This window comes from Meriones unguiculatus, chromosome 16 (genome assembly GCF_030254825.1).
Source record: "Meriones unguiculatus strain TT.TT164.6M chromosome 16, Bangor_MerUng_6.1, whole genome shotgun sequence".
NCBI lineage: Eukaryota > Metazoa > Chordata > Mammalia > Rodentia > Muridae > Meriones > Meriones unguiculatus.
In genome coordinates this window covers 7,666,311-7,684,707 of record NC_083363.1, presented here as the reverse complement: position 1 = coordinate 7,684,707, position 18,397 = coordinate 7,666,311, and the positions used below count along the sequence as shown (strand labels likewise).

The following is an 18,397-nucleotide window of genomic DNA, read 5'->3' as shown; positions in this document are numbered from 1 at the left end:
CACATACACACACAGTCTGGAAGTTTTTTTGATGCCTTGGCTCTATAGTACATTGGTGTCACCTTGGCTCTAAAGTGCATTGGTGTCACCTTGGCTCTAGTACATTAATGTCCAAAGGTAGCACTTTAGAGATTTCTGACTTCTTCGGTAGGCTAATCCATTGGTATGTTTGTGAAAGGGCGGCATTATAGGAAGGTGGTAGCATCTAGGAGGTGGGACCTAGTTGGAGGGAGCCAGTCACTGGGAGCATGCCCTAGAAAGACACTCTGAGTCCCCATCCCTTGCTGTCTGAATGCTTCCTGGCTGTCATGAGGTACACAGCTTATCCACATACCTTCTGCCATGATGTTTGCCTCACAGCCTAATAAGAACACAGCCAGCCAGTCACAGCTCAAACCTCTAAAACAATTATTTTCTCGTTTAAATTGTCTCTCTCAGGTATTTGTCACAGCAAGGGGAAACATACCCAGCCAAAATAGTTCTAGAGAAATGAATGTATCAGGCTACTCAAAGACATGTGTGTGTGTGCGCACGCAAGTGCACGCGTGTGCTCACAGCAGCCTTGTTGAGAATAGCCAGAAGTTAGGGCATACCCATGAGAAAGTGTGTGGATCAGGAGCCATCCTGAGAAGGTAACGGACTCTTAGATCAGCATCCAGCATGGCTGGCTGACCATTGCTAGCTGAGGGGACCATTGCTAGCTGTGAGATCCCTTTGGACAGTCTAGAATGTCCCAGCTAGCTTCTAGTGGTCAGAAGCTTAGCTGTGGCTATCTGATGTGCTTGGGAAGGAGGTAGAGAAGGAGAATAGGCCCAGTGGTGGGGTGGAGCCTGAGGAGAAGCAGGAGGCTCCTAGGATCCTTAGATGTGATGGACAAGCTCACTTTCTTACTGTTGCCAAGAGTTTCCCCCATAGGTTTGTATCAAAATGCATCAAACTTCATGCTTGAGCTAGTGTCTCCATACCTTTATGTCATAATGAACCAAACATCCCTCTAAATATGGGTAAGTTGCTGTATGTCAATTATGGCTCAGTAAAGTCATCTATCCTCCAAATAAGGAAGAGCCCAGATATAGAACTTCCCCCAAAGGATGCTTCTGCATGTGAGCTCATGAATGCATGTATTTCTTGTACATCTATGAAATTTTTCAGAAATCCCTACTCATTTAGTACATGGATTTATAGAGTTATACATTCTCCAACTCAGGTGGGGTTGACCAGAAAGCAGATTTAATTCTTTTTCTAGCCTGTGCTCCCAGAACTCCTAAAGTAGAGGCAGGAGAATGATAGTTCCAGGCCAGCCTGTGCTTCGCAGCAAGATCCCATCTCTAACGGACAAAACCTTCCTCTACCCAAAGACCCCCTCCCCTGTAAAAGCTCACCCATCTGGCTGAGCTGAGAACAGAGGCCCTCACAGCCCGTGCTTTTTGAGCCTACTGGGCCACCTTCCTCTCCTCTAGTGCAGTGGAAGCAGGATGCCTCCTTGCCTCATGGCGAGAAAGGGCAGCTGGGGTTGCAGCTCAGTTCACAGAGTACCCACCTAGCATGCATGAGGCCCTGGGCTCAGTCTGCAGCACTACATAAATTGGGTACGGCGGTGCACACCCATAATCTCAACATTGGAGAAAAAGCAAGAGTTGAAGATTGCCTTCAATTACCATAGTCAGTTTGAGACCAGAATGGTGTGCACGTGGAGTCTCTCTGTCTCTCCCTCACTCCTTCCATCCCTCCTACTTTTTCCTCCCTCCTACTTCTTCCTCCTACTTCTTCCTCCCTCTACCCCTCCCACCTTCCCTCTCCTCTTCTCTTTCTCCAGTCCTCATTCACTCCTCCTACCCCTTCCTCCCCCTCTATACACAAAAGATGCAGCTATGTTTCCTAGAGAAGGTTCCATGCTAGAAATGGGTCATCGAAGGAGCTGGGACACAGATGGACAACCAAAGCCCTAGCCCCTGAGGAGAGAGGCAGGGCTCCCTCAGCCTCCCTCAGCCCAGGCCCTGCAGGCTTGGAGGCAGACCTGCCATCAAGGGACATCTAGGCAGAAGGGAGATGGGCAGAAGTCCCCTCCTGCTCTGTACCACAAACCTCAAACTTCTGAACGCTCTGAGCACAGACAAGATGCACTGGACCCTCCCCGAAGCAGCACGAGGCCGCCTTAGGCCCTAAGCCCTGTGACCTAGAGGGGAAAGGCAACTTTTGTCATCTGGGCTGTTTTCTGTGAGTGACCCAGCCTGGCTGCCAGGGCGAATAACAAGGAATAACAAGCCTCGACTACACCCGCTGAGTCACTCCAGGCAGGTGGAGGGAGGCAGCAGCATTGGGGATGGCTGGTTGCTGAGGACAGGGGACTCCTGCCATCTGGCTTGCTGGGACTGTGTTCCCTAGCAATCCATGCGAGACCCAGAAGCAGGACAGATGGCCCCCGCAGCTATGCATAGGCCACGAGGAATTAAATGTCATGTCCCAACAAGATATGTCAAGGGACAGAAGCCAGCCTGGGTGGGGCCGAAAGCAGTCTTCTGGAAATAGCACACTCCTAATATTTGCAACACGATTCGGTTGCCGTGGTGAACCCCCAGGCTTTTCTAAAGCACCTGTTGCAATGTAAAGTTACATATTCACTTGGGAATTTGTCATGCGTTGAATCACAGCCCCTCCTCAAAGATGCTAAGTACTAACCCTTAGGACTTCAGAAAGATCTTAAACTACAGTGGGACGCACCTGAATCCAGCGTGACCAGTGTCCTTTAAAATGGGGGAAACTTAAGGGGCTGAGGAGACAGCTTGGGGGAGAGGAGGGTGAAGTATTTGCTGCCTGGGTAGTTTGGATCCCCAGAACCCATGTAAACGGGGACACAGTATCATACCATCTATAACCCCAAGTAGACCTGCCAGGAATGGGAGGTGGAGACAGAGGACCCTCTCCAGAAGCTTGGGGTCAGCTATCCAGGTAACTCAGCGCAAAGATACCCTGTCCCAAATAGGATTGAAAGCGGAGGACCAACACCCAAAGGTCAATTCTGACTTCCACACATACTGTGACATATACGTGAGCAACACACACACACACACACACACACATACAAACATACACTCGCACGAGAGAGAGCAAGAGCTGATGAGAAACTCCTCTAGAGCCACTGATTGCCCCAGGCTGACATAAAATCCCAGCATCCGGGCAAGGCCTGGGGCAGCCTCCGGAAGAGCCAGCCAGCCTGCCCATAGCTCGTTTAGACTTAGGCCTCTAGCTCCATTAAGACAGTTTGTTCTTTGTTACACAACTAGCTGTCTGACAGATGGGGGCTCCACTTAGGCAGCATGTCACTTTGTCATCTGGACCCCCTGGTCCCCTCTTTTCTTCCTCTCCTGACCCCTTCCTCCCATCCTCTCCTTTACCCCTAGGCTGAGGAGGTCTTAAAGGAGTGAGGCTACCCCAGCCTGTCCTGAGAGTTGCATGGCAGGGCATAGCCATGAGTGGGACCCACGAGTGGCTGTCACTCGGCTGTGGTGTGTTTGAGGACTTTTCCTCCTTTCTGAGGACCTGAGATGAGTTAAATTCTGTGGCAAGGGCATCTCTGAGGCCACCTTCTGGGCAGAAGTCCAGGGGCTTTGCCTGGTAGAGACATCAGCCAGACAGTCTGCCATCTGCTAAAGGCAGGTGTGCAGTCTCGGGGCTAGCATGGCAGACAGATCAGCTGGTACACATCCTAGAGACCACATACAGGTAGACAGTCCTGTGGCCAGATGCCACCTGAAGGCCTTTACAAATCTGTGCCCAGCATCCTCCGAGTTGTCCTGTGTATCCTCAATTATGTGACATCGACACAGGCCCCAGGTCAGGGGCAGCCATCTGGCTGCTTCAACAGAATGCTCTCTTCAGTCTGGTGGTGTGCAGACCACAGGAGTGAGCCGGCTGTGCCTTCCTCGCTGATCCAAATGTCAGGCTGGCCATCAGGCTTCGGAAACAGCAGGGAAGCCCCACCTTAGGCTAAGAATTTCCTGCTCTTTGAAAGGATCTTGGTCCCAAGTTCCATGCCTGGAAGGACTGGGACCCTAAGGGAAGGGTGAAGAATGTGAGTTAATGGACTGGGATGGGTGATCCGGCTTGCCCTTGAAAGCTCTGATCTGCTGCCAGGGACAGCCACCCTGTTCCCCTGTATGCTGCTGAATGAAGAGGAAGCACAGGAGGCCCTCTCCACTTAGGGACAGCAGATGATAGAGCTGCCAGAGAACCCACCAGAACTGGATTTGCTTAGTGGGAAAATGGGCAACTGTTTGTCAGAGAGCTTAGATTTGTTTACTCAGGGGGTCCTGGCCCAGACAGAGCCTCCTCTGTGCTAGGCACAGTTTACATCAGCTCAGACAGCTGTAGGTCCCCCGTGGCATCCTTGTGTCCTGTTGCTCTCTTTGGAGAGCCCTGTGTGTCTCGATTTCTTGGATTGCATATGGAGGTGCTGGTGTACCCTTGCCGGTTCACAGTAAAGCTGAAGTAAGTTCATGTTCTGCTGGACCCTTCACAACAACTCCACCCCATCACCTCTCAGGACACTCACCCCAGCTTAACTCCCAATACCATCGCTACTCGAAACACCCACCGACATTTACTCCTCATCTAGGGTTCCAGGAAGCATACTTATTCCTTATTCCCAATTTGCCTTCCTCTTTACTTTTATTTCAAGAAGTGTGGAAAGCTGTTGCTAAAGAGCTCATACCCCGCCTTGACCTCTGATGCATCCAGACACCTTTCCAGGCCCCCCTCCCCCCAGCTTTCTGGCTTGGGAGCTGCCCATTTGGGGAAAGAACTCATTTTTGGTGAGGCTGCAGGCTGTATCGCTGTCCCTAGAGTCCTTAGAAAATGTGAAGGGCTGGAGCATGAGACACTCCCTCCTGCGTCTGGAAAGATCCCAGGACCGCTGAAGACCCGCTAGGCCTGTAGCGGGCCCTGCTGAGGGTCATTCTGACAGTGCCCTGGGTCACCACAACATTCCTGTGATTCATGGGTGGAGAGAAGGCACAGCCACCCATCCCACAGGCTGGCCCTGGGTCAGCGGCTCTGTGGAATTCTGTCAGCAGCTCCTGAGTACACCTACCCCACCTCCTTTGCCCCACCTGGCCATGTCTAGTGCTGTCCTCAAGCTCTGCAATCACCAGGAGAGAACAGCTGCCAAGAACAGACTTCTGAACTCATACCACCCTTCCGGGCCCTCAATGGTGGTTTTGACATTTGTCCCAAGTGTTCTCCTGGCTCCCGGGAAGGCCTTCAGTCCTTCCCTTCAGCTGCAGGCTTGAATTCTAGGTCTGTTCCCTGATACCCATGCTGACCCAAAAGGCTTTGTCTTCCAGTCCAGAGGCCTTTCACCCGTGTCCCTCTTGGTAGAAAGTGTTTGCATTCCCAGAAGGCTATCTGTATGTCAAATAAAGGTTTCAGGAAGGCACGGTTTGTTCTAGACTCCTGCCCTGGGAATTTTGAAGTGAACTTCTAAGGGGGAATTAGCTGGTTAAAGAAAACTGCCACTGTATTAATTTCCTGCATAGGTTATTATTAATAATCATTTTTCATGGGACCTCATGGTATATGCAGGAGGGGTCCCTGAGCTAGAACTCTCCACGTCACATTCCAGATGGCTCCAGTGTCCTGGCAGCCCCTACCTGGGCGACCTTTTCCTGAGGCCTCAGAAGTCCCAGAAGCACCTGTAGGTCAGAAACGCAGGAAGCGTCTCCACTGCTGCAGAAGCCCCGCTGAGGTGACATTCCCATCAGCAACGCAAGCAGCTCAGGTGAGTTTCAGGGCAAGCACTCTGAGGGTCGGCATCCCAGAAAGATGACTGTCCCCTTTTCTCAGACTCGCTGGTGCCCAAACCCCTCCTCCACTGCACAGACCATAGCCCTGTTCGGTACTCTGGGCTGGGCCCCAGCTCTTCCAACAATCAGACTTCTTTAGCGTGTACCTCTGTTTGATGTCCTTTTAGAAATTATGGTCAAGTGGCATGATGTCAAACTCACCATCTTTATGATTCTGCATTGCTCAGCTATGCTGTCTACATTATGCAGCCTCCGTCACCATCCACCTCCACAGCTCTCTCATCTCTCCAAGCTGAGATCTTTGCCCCCATTACCCGCTCACTCCCCAACTACTCTCCAGGCCCCAACCATCACCACCCTACCTTCCTTCCCTCTCAGTTCCAGAGCTCTATCTCACTGTATGTAGGTCCATACAGCCTCGTCCTGTTACAACTGGCTCATTTCACTTAGCACCGTGTCTTCAGGGTCCAGAGTTATTGTGGTGTGTGGTAGCACTTCATTCCCTTATCAGGCTGATTAACACTCCATCCCATGGATCTACCATGCCGTGGGCTTGCACTCATATGATGGCGGCCCCTTGTGAATACTGCGCTCTGAGCTCGGACGTTGTGGATGTGTTTAGGGTACAGACCTAGAAGAGGGGTCGCCAGGCTCGGTGCGATCTCTGTTTCCCACAGTACATGTGCCACTTTACGTTCCCAGCAACGGCACAGTGATGGCAGCTTCCATACATCCTCAGCTCATCTTCTGCATCTCTGATAGTAGCCATCCTGTGGGCGTGAGGTGGTTTCTCATGACCTCAGTTTTCACCCCCTCTGGGATTAATATTTTTTATGTGCATAGCCGATTTAAAAAATTCCATATGATCTTTCTTTCTTTCCTTTTTTTTTTTTTTCTTTTTTAATTTTTTGAGACAGGGTTTCTCTGTGTAGCCCTGGCTGTCCTGGACTCACATTGTAGACCAGGCTGGCCTCAAACTCACAGAGATCCACCTGCCTCTGCCTCCAGAGTGCTGGGATCACAGGTGTGTGCCACTGCACCTGGCTCCATATGATTTAAAAAAATGTAAAAGGAAGGGTTTTTCTTTAAACAGTGCAGTTGAACTTTTAGTATGTATTACATTGAACCTGTATATTACTTTGGGCAGCATTAATGCTTGGGTAGTGTTAAGTCTTCTAATTAATGCCTGTAACCCCAGCATTTGGAGGCTGGGGCAGGAGGAACAAAAGTTTGAGGCCAGCCTGTGTTACATAGCAAGATGCTGTCCTGAAAATCTTCCAAGGCATGAATATGGGGTGTCTTGCCACATCTCTGATTTCCTTAATCAACATTTTGTAGTTTTTGGTGTAAATGTTCCACCTCCTCTTGAATTCCTAAGAATTTTAGCCATTTTGATACAATCACATATGTAATTACTTCTTAGCTTCAGATTGCTCACTGTGGATGTATAGAAACGCAGCTGGTGTTTGTATGCCGTGTCCTGAAGCGTCGCTCCGTTCATCTGCTGCTCTTAATCAGGTGTTTTGGTCCTGGAGTTTCCCCGAATGTAACTGAGCTGCTTTGCTTTGCACCGACTGTGTGTCAGTGACATGGTAAGTGTAAGGTACACATGCGTGAATATGCGTGACCTGTGACCGCAAGCGATACATGCAACACATGTGCCGCATTTGTGCACTGGGTATGCACTCAGGTGCATGCATGGGTCTGATGGCAGCCATGGGGCCTTCTGTGGGGTGAGGCAGGGCCTGGCTGCCTACTGGGCAGCGCAGCCACTGGCGGCACCAGCTATGCACAAGACAGAGGGACTGTTTGGACTTGGAGCCACTAGCAAGGGTGTTTGAAGACGTGTTTCTGTGTTCAGCAGCCAGCAAGACTGAGGGGTTATGAAAGCTGCCGGGCAGTTCCACGGCTTCTCGGCTTGTGGCCTTCCTCACTGTGCAGAGAAACCAGCCTCGGCTGACCCTCCTCCCTGGGGAGGCACTGGCTGCCAGGACTCTAGCCCAGCTGCTGGTTTAGGCACCACTCCACAGGCCAGCACTATCCCTTTCTATGCAGTGGGAACCTGAAGCCCATGGAGGCAAAATAGCCTGGAGAGCCGGAGGGTGTGTCCCGACTCAGTTGAGAACTCAGGCTCGGCCAACTCGGTTCTTGGCTCTCTCTGTCATGAGCCCTTGGGGTGGAAGGAGTGTCCTCTGGACACCACAGGGGACCATCTGGACTGGGAGCATTTCCAAGTGATAGAGGCCTACAGGGACCTGTTGGCAATGGACCATGCTCCTGGCCCATGATGGCCCTGTAATACCAAGGGGCAGGTTGGGGGCCTGGGGGGGGGTGTCCTTAAGCATCTGGGTATAAAGTGTGGCCATAACATACTCACCTCACAGAGCTGTTTCGAGAACAACAATTATTTGGTGCCGAGGACACAGCCCTCGTGAGGCCGTGTGTCACCAGCATGCCCCCCAACCTCCAATCTCGGGGCTCATTTTGAGTCTGGAATGTGTTAAAGGATTCCATAGCTAAGTTCTCTCCCAGAATTCACAGCTCCTCCTGTCCTCCCTGCCCCGCCCCGTGGACCCCAGGGGCCAGTGCCCTTCACCCCTCCCCCCACCTTCTAAGAAGGCTGAGTTCTGAGAAGCACTCGACATCCCCGTGTTTCCACTACAGGCACCTGTCAGGGCAACTCAGGGCGCGGTGTCGGCATCTGGGTGGAGTCGCCCACGCCGGACATCCCTCAAATAGCTGGCCAGCAATACCTTCATCCTCTGCGCCAGCCCCACCAAGGAGCTCAGCACAAACTTGACTGACCACTCAGTGGCCATGGGCAGCTGAGTCACTGAGGTAAACACACACCTGTCCTTCCAAATGCTCAGAGACTAAGAAACAAACCATTTCCTCACAATTTCGCATAGACACAGACAGAACGGCATACAGGGCTCACGGTGGCCACGACAAAGCAAACCAACAAACCAGCGTTTGAGGGTCCAGCTTTGCTGATGGCTGGTCCTCACAGCCTGTTCTCACGATCCTTCCCTATCTGGGCCAGCCCACAGGCCAGGCCTCCCACCATCCGGCCTCTGGCCTCAGACTGTGAAATGAGGCGAACAGTGGGCGGAGCCAGAGGAGGTTCATAAAGTCCCCAGAGGATGAGAAGAGGCTTGAGGCGGTTGCTGACGTTGGCTTGGGAATCCACTCAAGGATGCTCCAATTAAAGGCAAAGGATGGTTTTAAATTACGGCCCAGGGGAGGCCACCATGGACCATCCCTGGAGGGCCTACAGCCTCAGGGGAAACAGCTCTACCACTTTTAGCCTGTTGCCACCATGCCTTCCACCAGCTTCCCAGGACTTCGGCTGTCCTGTTGTGTGTGGCATTGGCCCTGTCAGGGGCTCTCCTGTGATTCTCCACACTAAGCCACAACTGCCCCTTCACTCCCTGGTACTCTCTCCCCTACCCTTTGCCAGGTGCAGCTGTTGCCACTGCTCTGACTCTTCTCTCTCCCCTATACCTGGCTTAGGGTGCTTGGGCCATTCCAGTTCCTGTTCACTGACCCTCAGATGTCCTCCCCCCAACTCCCTCCTTTGCATTTGCCAGGGGACCCTGCTGCCACCCCCCTCAAAAACACAGAAGAGACACTGGGGCCCAGCACATCCGTTCTGATGCCTTTAACCATCAATGGGCATGGACTCTCTCCTGAATGTCCTTTCTTGGGCAGTCCTCCTTTCCAAGGGACATCAGCTCCATGCCTCCCCAGTTCTGACCCGCTCTCTGCACCTGGCCAAGCAGTCTGTGTTGTGGCCCCCTGTGTCCATCCTTTGCTCACTTTTTACTTCTCTGGCCCAGGGAGTCCACGTCCATCAGGTGTGGGCCAGTCCTTAGGAGCACTAACTGCAGGGCCATGCTCCTCCCAGGACACCCACATAGCCCTTCCTGGCTGTCCCCCCACACCTTCCAACCCAGCTCCATGTGTGGAATGGACACTGTATACCCAGAACTTGTCTCTAATGTCCATCCTTCTGCTTTCACCGCCGGGTATCCCTGACAGGTTTATGGCTTTCCAGTTCATGGTCTATCCTCTAGACCTCCCACTCGTCTGGGGGAGCCTAGGTGTCCTGTCCTTCACAGGCCAGTCTCTTCCCAGATCTCTCCCCACTAACAGCCTGGGTGCTCCCGAGTCCCTGCTGCCATCCTGGCCTCCACTCAGCAATCCACAGCCACCTCAACTGCATCACCTGTGCTGCGTTTTGTCTTGACATGTCAGTGCTGGAGAGCAAACCAGGGCCTCCTGCATCTAAGCAGGCTTTGCCTCAGAGCCTTAGCACCAGCTGGTATTTGCTCTAAATACTTCTTTGTGGTGGGGGTGGGGGCTTTCTCTGCGTAGCCCTGGCTGGCCTGGACACTTTTAAATACCTTTATTTTGACAAGTTTCAGATTTACAAAATTGCTGTGAGGACACTGAGAATTCCTGTAGCACTCCCACCAGTGTCAATGCTGCTGACACTGAACAGAACAGACCCACAATGCACTGCTCTTCTCCGAAGTCCATGCCTTAGTCTAGTTTCCTCAGGTGTTTGTTCTCCTAGGTCTTGCTGGCACCCAGGATCCCGTTCAGGAAGGAAACTGACATTTGGCTCCTCTGCCTCCTCAGACTGAGTCCAACTTTTTCCCCCCCTTTGTTCTTCAGCCAGGGTTGGGCCTCATGTTTTCTCAGGGATGGAGGGAGCCTAGGTCACCTGGATTAAGCTCACACACACCCATAAGGTCTTATGATCTTCATAAGGTCATATGATCACACACCGCCAGTCCAACTCGCCATTATAACACTGTCCTGGAGTAGCTGGTTGGTTCTTACAGGGTGCAGGGCCTCCTCCTCTTCTCCCCTGCTGAGGAAGGGACCCTGCTGGGCCACACCCAAGGGTGGGGAGCGCTCCCTCTTCAGAACGCTTACCTCTTCGGATTCTGTGGGTTCTTTTGGAAAGGGAGCTTCTTTCTCATGTTATGTATAGACCATCGATTTACATTCATGTGTTCTCCTGGGTGTCTACCCTGTGCTTCGGGCCGCCTTCGCCCACGTTCCTTTATTTTATTGCTGAAATGGCAGCAGCAATGCCCACTTCCACTTTCTCCCGAGCTCCGACCAGCCTGTCTGCACAGCAGCAAACTTGGAGTTACCTCTCAGTAATGTACAGCCACACACAGTCCGGAGAGGCTTTGTGTCACACCAGGCCGGGTCCCCAGGGGGTACTCTAGTCTGAGTCACTCTAGGTCTGTGGCGACTTCAGCAGAGGCCACTTGCTATACAGCATGTTACTCAGGTGCCGGCTTCTCTCCTCACTCCGGCCACCCGCTCTCCTTCCAGTCTCCCCTCTCTCTCTCCCTTTCTAACCACAATTCTTCTGTCTCCAAGCTTAGGCCCTGCTTGGCTTGCTCCCACCTCAGGCCTTTGCTCAGGATATCCCTCCATATGGGGGCCTCCCCACCTCTCTGCATTCTGGCAGGTATTCTCTTGTGCACAAGGCTCACGTCCTGGCTCGGCCTGCGGATTCCCATCACTTGGCCCTCACCTCCTTACCTTCCGCTTCGCAGATTGTTTCGATCGGAATCTCTCTGCTTTTACCAAATACCTGCAGAAACAGTTCAAAGAAGGGAAGGTTCAGCTTGCTCACCCTGCAAAGGTTTCAGCTCATCATGTCCAGGAAAGTGTGGCAGATCAAGGCAGCTCTAAGCATGGAGGCCAAGGAGGAAGAGATAGGAAGTGGGGCTGCGGAGATGATCCAGTGGGTAAAGAATCAAGGACCCATGTAAAAGGCTGAGCGTGGTGGCACAAACCTATAACACAAGTGCTGGGGGTGAGGGTAGAGATAGGCCAGTCCCTGCAGCTCATCAGCCAGTCAGCCCAAGCTACACAGATGAGTTTCAGGTTCAGAGCCTGGCTCAGGAAATAAGGTGGAGAGCAATCAAGGAAGGACCTCCAATGTGACCTCCACACACATGCATGCACGTAACAAGTACATATAACACACACATACATACTCTCACAGATGTGTGCTCACGCATGTGGCAGAAAGGGATCAGAAACAAGAGACAGACCCCTAGGATGTGACAATCGGTTTCTTCCTCCAGCTAGGCTTACCTCCTGAAGCTTGTACAATCCTCCCACCGGGTATCAACTGCTACCAAGCATTCAGCACACAGGCCCGGGGGCACACTCACATTCCAGCAACACACCTCGTATTCCTGTCATGACAGTTAGGGTTTGTAAATTTTGTTCATTAACTCTTTGTCTTTGGAGTCAGCTAGGGAACACAGCTGCTATCCTGTAATCTGCTGAAGAAGACAGATTCAAGGATCTACCGTTTGTGCTAGTAAACAACAATTAAAGGAAATTCTACATAGAATGTCAGCTAAGGGTCTGGGCAGGGTGGTGCTCGCTTTCCATTCTAGCACTTGAGAGGCAGAGGCTGGTGGATCTCTGTGAGTTCGAGGCCAACCTTGTTCACATGACCCCCAAAGGGACAGGAGCCACTGGGTTTTAGAAGATAAAAGGTTGTCCTAGTCTTATGTCAACTTGACACAAACCAGAGTCATCTGAAAGGAGGAAACCTCAATTGAGAAAATGCCTCTGTAAGATCTGGCTGTATGGCATTTTCTTAATTAGGGATTGATGGGGGAGGGCCCAGGCCATTGTGGGCGGTGCCTCCCTCTGGGCAGATGGTCCAGGTTGGTAAAAGAAAGCAGCCTAAACAAGCCATGATGGACAAGCCACTAAACAGGACCTTTCCATGGCTTCGGCATCAGCCCCTGCCTCCACGTTCCTGCCCTGTTTGAGTTCCTGTCCGGACTTCCTTCAATGATGAACAGTGAAGTAGAAGTATAAGCTGAACTTGCCTTTTGTCAGTGTTTGTCTCAAGGACCATGCTGAACAGTACCAGAAGCCATGGGCAGACCCGGAGACTAGGATACCATTCCAGCTTTCTCAAAAAAAAAAACAAACAAACAAACAAACAAAAAAAACCAAACAAACAAACAAAAAAAAAACCCATGAAAAACAAAAACAGATGTAGGAAACCTGGTGGCCATGTGCAGCCTTGGACACATCCTGGACCCCAAGCTTTTAGCGAAGCCAGACTGATAAGGGACAAAAGCCACAGCTGTGATAGGTCTTGGGGGATGGGAGCCAAGCTCTATTTCGGTGGAGAAACATTAGCTCTTTTTTTTTTTTTCTGGAAGGGATCATGGTACTGGGCTTGTTGTAGAAGGAATCGCAGTGCTGAGATGCCTCTGCCCACTGACCGCTGAAAGAAAGAAATGAAGGTGTAGGGAGGAGCAGGGTTCCATTAGGCTCTGGAGGAGAGGGCCCTGGTTCTTGGCCAGTGTTGGAGATTGCAGGGCAGCCCTGTGCAGCGTGGTTGCTATATGCTTGTTTATGACGCTGTGAGGTAGTAATTCCCTAATAAAAGTTAAAAATCGGGGCTGGAGAGATGGCTCAGTTGGTGAGCACTTCACCGTGCATGCACCAGGACCCGAGTCTGGGTTCCAGCACCCGCCTGTAACCCCATTGCTGGCGGGCGGAGCACAGACCGGGATTGCTGGGGTTGTCTGGCCTAGTTCCAGGTTCTGTGAGAGCGTCCGTCTCAAAGGAATAAGGCAGAAAGTGACAGAGAATGCCCAAGGGTTTCCCCTGGCCTCTGCAAGCACATGAACACATACACGTGTGCGCTGTGCACAACACACCAACACGCACATGCACAGCAAAACACAAAACAAACCTCAAAAAATAAAAAACAGCACATGCACACCAGAAAACAAACAAACAAAAAATGAAAGAAAGTTAAAAAGCAATTGCTAACGACAAAATGAGATGGGGTTGGCTCCTCTGTTTGACTCTAGGTCCAGGTAGCCCTCAGAGCAGAAAGGGTCCGGTTCTGGCAGGCAGCTTGCCCTGGAAACACAGCGGGATGAAGGCACGGGGATGGGGACTGTGCAGGTCTCCGCATGCGCGCATGCGCGCGATCTGAGGCTGGCTTCAGCCCGTGATTGATTGGGCCTGCAGCCACCAGGCCGGAGCTGGGTCAGCTTTTGTTAGAGGTACTAGGCTTCGCTGGTTACACGTTAGATTGCTGAGTCTGACCCAGGTTTCCCTACGGAGGCCTTCTTTGGTCAAATTTCATTTGAACCAATCCAGCCCATAGGCGGATCACTCAAATCACAGCCAGCTCTCTGGCTGGGAAGATATTTTAAATTTGGGCCATTAAGGACGTCTGTAACTTCAAGAGAATGTTCAGCGCCCATCACTTGAGCCCCAGGCATACCTCAAGACAGGCAGCCAGGCAGGAAGGCTTGAAAATAAGCGTGGGAATGAACTAGGGGCTGTAAACACCGAAGCTTCAGAACCCATGTGAGGGTGACGCAGCGCGACTTCCTGGGCTAATTACATTTGTGGGCGTTTCCGCCGGTCCAAACTGTTCCAGACGCTGGGAGGGTTCAGAAGAGCCGCTCACCCCGCAGCGATCACGAATGAGAGGAGTCGGTGATAATCAAGGCAGTAACCAGCCCAGGCAGCTGTGGCCACGCCCCCCTTGATCTCTGCCCGAAGCGCAGTAAACCAGAAAGATAGAGGGATGTTGCCAAACACCCCGACTCCATGATTCTTTCTAACTTTCCCTACGCCTCCCCGATCCAGTAACGTTTCGGTTTAAAGTCTCCGCTGGGCCCTGTGGCATGAACCAGGGACTTGGCGCTCTGTTGAAGGGAGAGCAGGCAGCAGTCAAGAGGTGGAATCCTTGGCGTGCCCTTGTTGATAGGATGCCAGGGGGCTTCTCCCAGGTCCTTGTTGCTCTGTGGGGCGGGGTGGCGTGGCTTCTTTAGGAGGGTGAAGTGTGCAGCCTAGCCCGGTACTGACCCTCTGTCAGCTCAGCACAGCGCCCACAGATGTACCCCCGGAGGTCCCGGGCCACAGAGGGAGGGTTGCGCTACGGTGCAGAGGCTCCAGGGCAGAGATGCCAGCTGCGGGCAATGGCGTCAGACAGCTCTGCCTGCACAAACAGAGACCCACGGGGGCTCCGAGACGGAATGTTCCCACCACAGCCAGGACGCTGGGTGCGGCTGCCCTGCCTGGCTGCCTTTTTTTGTTTATTTGTTTAAGTTTCTCTTCTTTGAGTACAGAAATGACATTGAAAAAGGAGTGTTCTGTGTGACTGCCAGGCACAGCCTGGGGAAATGCTTTCCGGGGTGTTTGCCCTTCCACCAGAATTCCTTGTGGAGTACCCTTCACTTGCGTGTGTGTGTGTGTTTGGGGGGAGGGAGTGCGTGTTAAGGCCAGAGGCTGACGTCAAGGATGTCTTCCTCCTTGATAGCTTCTCCACATTGTTTTTTACAGCGTCTGCAACTAGACCTGGTTGCTCTGGCTGCTGTGCCTGTTTGTGTAGGCGCTGGGGATCTGAACTCAGGTCCTCCTGCTTGCGGGGTGAGTGCTTTACCCACGGAGTCATCTCCTCAGCTCTCGGTTTTGTTTCTAAGTGACTTCACTGAGGTAGAAGCTCTATGCCATAAAATTCACCTGTTTTAGCTGTACTGCTTGGTGATTTCTTTTTTCTTTTTTCTTTTGTAAACAGACTGAGTCACAAAGCCCCACCTAACCTACTTTGGAACAGCCATTCCCAGAATGATCCTCTGTGCTGTCTGCAGTTAATCCCTGTTCCTGCCCTCCCCCTGGCAACCATTAATGCTGTTTCCGGCTCCTTAGACTTGCCCGCTGTCAATATCCATGGGCCTCCGTCTCTGTGTCTGGTTTCTTCCATGAAGTGATACATCCCAAAGGCTTGTCCACCCTGTGCAGGGGTCGATCTTTCAGTCCTGTGTGACTGGTATCACCATGGTGTGGACAGGCCAGTGGTATTTCTCCATTCACAGTCCATGATGGCTCAGCGGCTCCTGCTTTTTGGTCATTGTGAAGGAAGCCGCTGCACCTTTCTGCAACATTCCCGAACTAGTCTTTGAGTGGATATGCAGTTCTTTCTCTTAGCTAGAGAACGGATGGCTTTAACTGAAAGTATATTTTGGAGGTAGATCATGTGTGCCCACGATACAGGATTTAGGAGGGCCAGGTGTGGTGTGCACACCTTTAGTTCGGGGAGCAGAGGCAGAGGCAGGCAGATCTCTGAGCGTTTGAAGCCAGGCTGGCCTACCTAGCAAGTTCCAGACCTGCAGAGTGAGACAATGTCTCAAAAGACCAAAACAACAGCAACAACAACCAGATTTAACCCTTATACAACCAGACAAAAACATACTAGCAAAAAGGCACTGAGTTTCATAGGAGGTGTGCTTTAGTTTGGGTTTCTGGGAGTAGAGGTAAGCCAGAACTGGAGTTCAGGTGGGTTCTTTGAAATTGACCCCATGAAGCACATGGGAGTCAAACAGGAGAGTTCAGGCAGAGTGAGCTGATGAATGTGGCTTGAGTCAGGTTCAGATCTGCTCAGCCCCAGGGAGGGTTGGAGGATAAATCCTGGAGGAATGGAAGGTAGGCTTTAGCCTGACCCAGGGTTATCTCTTCCGGAGTCACACTTGCTTAATAATCAGTGTCATGGCTGTGTGAACGTCACAGCGTGCACCTCGCAGACCAAGTTGGCTACAGTGTCACTGGGGACACATCTCCACCATTGACACAGCTCATCATGAACACAATATGAATGTTGCCACGTGGCTTGGGCACTCACTCACTCCAACGGCAGCTTCATCTCATCATGGGCAGAACTCACACTGTTCTAACCACTTGAGTGTTTGTCTTGAGAACGTGGTGTGTCTTGGAAATGTGGTGGGTCATGTCTCCTCCCCCAAATCCCCGTCACACACACACACACACACACACACACACACACTTTGAGACAAGAGTTTGCCCTATAGGCCAGGCTGGCCTTGGACTTGTGATCATCCTGCCTCAAGCTCCTGAGTGCTGGGATTGTAGCGGCGCATCATCATGACTGGCTGCACCACACCCTTAAAAGGCACATGATATCCCTCACAAGAACATGCCTTCTTAATTTCCCGTCTCTCTTATTAGTGGACACCATTGTTCTGATCATCTCTTAGTAGTGACGTTGTAGTCATTTACTTTGGAATGCACCAGAAGTCAGGTGGTTGGATGAACAGAGGGATGGATGGATGAGGGATGCATAGATGGGTAGGTAGAGGGATGTTTGGATGAGTCAATGGATGGAAACATGGATGGCTGGAGTTATGGGTACATGCTTGATAAGTGACCTGAGCAGTGGGATTGAGGAGTGGTTATATATTGAGTAATTGTTTAATCATCGCTACACGCATGAAGAATTTTGAAAGTAAAATTTAGTAGAATGCTACCCTGAATGCCCGTGTGTCACTGTTTCTTTCATGGGACCCCCTCTGGGCTTGTTCTGGGTGTCCTATCGAGGGAATGCTGAGCACAAGGACGGGTCTTAATGTAATTAGAAAGCGGCAAGTCAGGACATAGTGGGGTGTGGTGTCCACCAGCTCCACCATGAGCAGGGGAGGGTGGAGACCTGAGACTCTGAAGTCCAGCTTAGGAGTCCACCTAAGCAGAATTCAGTGGAAAAGCCCCCTCTTCCCCCTGAGAGGAGATGGCGAGGGTTCAGGGTGGGCTGTACTTGAGGAGACTCTTTCCTGAGGAAGAGCCCCTGGGCCAATGGCTGCCTCAGGATTCCTGAGCCTGTGTGACTTCAGGTTCTGATGCCTGAGGCCTGGGCCCTTCCTAGCCCCTGTGCCCACCCCATCTGTGCTTCTGCCAGGTTTGAGCTCCTGGAGTTAGTGTGTTGAGGCACCCTCAGTGGCGAAACTCATCAGCCCAACTGACCACTCCTGTTTCCGCACAGGAGCCCACTGCTGTAGTTTTTAGTCTTTCTTTTTTCTTCTATCTTTCTTACTTTGTGTGGTTTCTTTGTGGGTTCTTCTAGCTGTCTAACAGTATCTTCTCTGGCTCAGCTCAGCTTCTCCTGGCTCAACTGTCACCAATGGTCTTCTCTTCTCACTCTGCTAGCCCGATTTAACTGTCTTTTCAACTGTCTCTTACATTCACTCTGCTCATGTCTCTTTTCTCCTCTCTATCCCTGTTCTCTCTTCTTTCTTCCTGCACCAATTGTTTTCTCTGACCCTACTTTTTTTTTTTCCCAGCTGTACCCTACTCCTGCCTACTCCCCAATCCTACTCCCCATTCTCAGCATCTGCTGGTTTTTTACATCCTCTCCCATTCCCAGAAGTTAAGGGCATATGACACTGAAGGGCATAGATAGGGTCCTTTAAAGGGCCAGGAACACAAAATAAATCATACTATGTTTTCCCCCATTTGTTTTAGCTACTAATTGTGCAGTTTTGAAGCTGCTTTTCAATTCTTTCCAGTGTCTTTTCCAGGGTTCTCATGTGTCTAATAGGATCTTTATGTTGATCTCTGAGGAGCATATCCACAACCGAGATAAGATCCTAACAGCAAGACTTCTCTTTCCTGTGACTTGGGTACTGCTTCCTGAACCTTTTATACTCCTGGGCTGTCTTATCTTCTAGCATCTTGTGTTCTGGAGTTCCTCACTAGAGTCTCTTAATCTCTAATCC

General features: G+C 51.4%; 1 long non-coding RNA gene across 1 annotated transcript; it reads left to right on the top strand.

Annotated features, from left to right (window-relative positions):
• Positions 1–14,034: 14,034 nt before the first annotated feature.
• Positions 14,035–17,104, top strand: LOC132648215 (uncharacterized). The gene is made up of 3 exons (XR_009586586.1): positions 14,035–14,623; positions 15,177–15,263; positions 15,412–17,104. It is a non-coding gene; the product is annotated as an uncharacterized LOC132648215 (long non-coding RNA).
• The last annotated feature ends 1,293 nt before the right edge of the window (positions 17,105–18,397 follow it).